The sequence below is a fragment of the Coturnix japonica genome, chromosome 1 (assembly GCF_001577835.2).
Source record: "Coturnix japonica isolate 7356 chromosome 1, Coturnix japonica 2.1, whole genome shotgun sequence".
NCBI classification, from domain to species: Eukaryota; Metazoa; Chordata; class Aves; order Galliformes; family Phasianidae; genus Coturnix; species Coturnix japonica.
Window position 1 is genome coordinate 95,014,745 of NC_029516.1, and position 4,192 is coordinate 95,018,936.

Genomic DNA, 4,192 nt, shown 5'->3' on the forward strand with positions numbered 1-4,192 from the left:
CCTCCCTTCCTCCCTCTCTTCCTTCCTCCCTTCCTTCCCTTCCTCCCTTCCTTCCTTTCCTTCTTTCTTTTCTTTGTGATTTGGAAAAATAAAAAGGCAATATGACACCACACAGCAGCCACTGTTGTTAACATGATCTTTCTGTAATGTTGTGTGGAAAGAATGCACAACAAAGGGGCTCAAAAAGCTTTGTCAATATACATTGCACATTTTGGCAGAGAAAAAACCTGCCTGATTATCTTTCTGCTACTGCTGTAAACGATATCGCCCTTTTACTGAACAGATGCAAGCCCTTCTGAATCCAATTAAAGGCTTTTCAGGTGTGCTCATGTGAGCAAATTTTGGATGCTGTGGTGTGTGTGCACTGGCATGGCTGGCAGGTAGCTGGCATTGCTGTCATAAAAGCTACAAAGATCAGGGTGTATGTGTGTGGACGTTGTGGGCACCATGCATTTCTCCATGCTGTCAGAGAATCTCGGTAGCAGTGAATATGAAAAGCGTTGTTGTTTCTCTAAATGTTATGGCAAAAGCATGAATGGAATTACAGCATTTCTAAATATTTTTGCCTCATTAGTCTGTTGGGAAGAATTTGAACTCCTCTTGTCCTGGATGTAAATGCAAAGTATTGACTAAACCCGACTCACGCTTTGCTGGCCACTGGGAAGGCCCAGGGTCAATGTCACCACAAAGCTGCAAATCCCAAAGGCTGTTTCTCACAAAATCCTCATCCTTAGCCTTTGCATTTTTAAGGTTTTTTGACTCAGAACCAGAAATGTCTCAGATTACAGGCCCTGGTCTTCCTCCCCTGGCTGACAGGAGTGTAGTACAAACAAAAACAAAGGCATAGGCTATATAAATAGAAAGTTGCCCATTAAAGGATTATATCCCAATAAAGTATTTGCACTCTATCATGCTTAGCTCAAATGGGCACATTCCTTGCTGCTGTATCTATCAGAGGGGAGCCCTTTGTTTCCTAGGTTATTCAAAGCAAAGTCTCTGTAAGAATAGGGAACTTGCAAAGGAGCAAAGCAGGATGGTAGAAGAGTTCAGAGGTAGGGAGAGGACACAGCAACATCATTAAAGACATTGTTGAAGTGGAGGCAAATCATTTTGTCCTCACTCTTCCTCTGTGTGTAGATGACAGGCCCCTTGCTATTTCTCTTCCATTAGAAAGAGAGACACCCTCCCTCCCAAAATTCTTCAAGGTCACTTGAAAGAGGGCCTTTGGCTATGTGTGATACTTTGAAGGTCCTGGGTGCCAAAAGCTTTCCCAGATATCTCTTTTGGAGTGACATTTTGGTTGTCAGTTAGGTGTCTGCCTGTTGCAGAACACCTGAATGGTGGTTGTCTGGTGGATGGATTTAACTTTGGCTTGGACAACCAATATTCACAGAACCCCAGAACAGTCTGGGTTGGAAGTGAACTTTGGGTCCACCTGCCCTACTCAGGCAGGGACACCCAGAGCAGGGTGCCCAGGACCATGTCCAGGTGGTTTTTGGACATCTATAAGCAGGAGACTCCACAGCATCGTGGTTCACTCAGCTTCCAGAGGGGAAGAGGTCCCACTACTTCTCTCAAAGAGCTAAACTTGTGCAAGTGAAAAATACACATGCTGTTGTGTGTGGTGTGCAAGTGTGTGTGCATGTAACTGCACTGAACACAGGCTAAACTACCACTACTGACTGAAAAAATGAGTTTCCTAATAAAGCCTGTTCCCACTGAATTCAGTTCTGCCTCCCACTGCTCTTCCACTCCCTCACCTTTTCTCTGCTTCCACCAACCCCTTAACTTGCCAGCGAACAGAAAGCTCCAGCTTTCCAACCCCTCCTTTTACACTGACACCTTGCCCTGCTTCTGCAAAGACAGTTTCTTCTTACCCCTCACATCAATGGGCACCTACTTCAAGTATCAGCCAGCAACAGCCTGAGTATGGCTCTTGAGTCACCTAGTTATGACACAGTCTGAGAGATAACCTGCTGTAATCCATGCTGGGTACATTCAGAATCACGTACACTGCGAAGATGGATTTGTTGCATTTAACTAAATAAGTATCTAGGGAATGATATTGTGTTAAAAAATCAGGAGAATGAGTGTGAGGAATCAAAATTAGTGAGAAATTGTAATTGGCAAAAATGCTGACTCAAGGGGGAAAGAGCCAACAGATTCTCTATTGGTGACACTTGTTAAATTACAGCCAATAGTAACTAATACTCTAAGACTACTAGTGGGCTTCTCACTTTGAGCTTATTAATGTATACTTCAGCCCTGTGATCATTTTTTCAAGCAATTTTAATGTGTAATTTCCTATTTATTTATTTATTTTGTGGTGGTCAACATTAATTCTCTGAAAAAAAGAGGAAAGGCATCTACCAGCTAAGATGTTTGGTATTTAAAAGGCATCTTTTATACACAGCCATCATGTAACACTACCAGTAAAATCTCAGTTTCTTCTTATGTTTACAGTAGAAAATAGTCATGAGATTTCAGATGTCTTTGTGAGTTTATGTTTTCCAAGTGCAGGCACTTCAAAAGTCTTCAGAACCTTTTTCTTTCTGAGTCAAGTAAAACACTGATCTGTCTCACTTTTACATGCAGCCCATATTCATGGTAAATTATTCTTTGGTTTTATAATCGTGTGCCTGAAGTCTCCTACCTTGGAGCTGAAATTAGTTCTTTTATTTCAGGAAGTTGTCCAGATAGGGTTACAGCAAATGGCCCATGGCAATCCTTAATGCTAATCTTTCACACACTTTACAGTATTAGGTTAAAGTGAGGACAAATACCATACTTGCTCATGCAATTGATATGTTCCCCCCTTTCACTTCCCAAGATTGTATCTATTAAAGTGAGAATGGAGCAATTACGCTCATCTTTTCCACAACTCTTGGTAAGCTCGCTAATGATCAGGCAGCACAAGCATGTGTTATGCCATTAGATCTATATGTGAGTTTTGTACTTCAGGACAGGACTTGTAGATGAAATTCCTGCTCTGAGTTTTTCTCTGATTTCCCAAGGATGCACTGACTAAGGACCATATTTTCAAGAGCGTACTGTGGTTTTGGATGCCACCTTTATGAGCAATGAAGCTGAGAAACCTGGAGTTTGATATTCAGGCCTTGGAGTGCTACCTGCTATGAGTTACTGTCCAGAAGAAATTCAGGCTCTGGCGAATCCTCCTTAAAGGGATATAGAAGGCATGCTGCTTTTGAAAATGCTCACTTCCATCTTGCTTTTCTTCCTATAAATGATTGAAACTGAGAATATGCTTCACCAGGAGATAATTCGGCTGATGGCCTTTCTAGTCTCTGTGGACCATTTCTACTCGATGTACAAAGTGACTGAAAGTGACAAATTAAGCAGAAACTCTGCATCTTCTTACTTGGCAACATAGCTTATTTATCAAGTTCAAGGTGGATCTTAATCTTTTGGTGTATAGCTTAAGTGAGTACATCCCTAGAAGGAAGGAACAGGAAACGTGAATAGATAACATGGGGAGACACTGATTCCTCTTCATTTGTAGAAGTGTCTGTATAACAAGACTTGTGTAACAGTGACTTCTGGGACTGGGTCCATCTGGGATGGGTAACATTTGGGGTCTAAATTAAGAGCTGGATTCTGCCCTTGGCTGCCCCCCATAACTAAGCGTAGGGAAGCACAGATGGTAGAAAAGCTCACTTTAAAGTAGTGACCTTATATGCAGTATGACTGCCCAGCCAACAAATCTGCTCTCTGCACTACAAGATACTGCTCATGTAGCAGATTGCATGCTGAGGTAGCTCCTAGTAACTAGAAAATAGCTAATGGGCTATTTCTTCTGTTAACATATGCATGTGTTGTTCCTAGCTGCAAAGGCAGGTGCTGACACAATGTGCAGCCAATCAGAATCCACTGGGACGAGGAATAAGGAGCACACTGTGGCACCAGGCTGCCTGGTACAAAGTGGCTTTCCATGACCCTGCTCTTTATAAACCAGGAACATGTGGCCAGGATGCTTTCCAACACCTCACTGTCAACCATCTTAAATGCTTCTCTGTAGGACTGGGATCATCTGCATTTGCCTTTTGGGTTTCATGTTGAAGACTTGGTGTTGAGTGTACTTCTGCTGGCAGAATGTCTGTCAGTTCAACTGATGGAGGTGACTGAGTGCCTTTCTTTGGTGGATCTCCACCAAATGGAAGATGAAAAAGGAGTA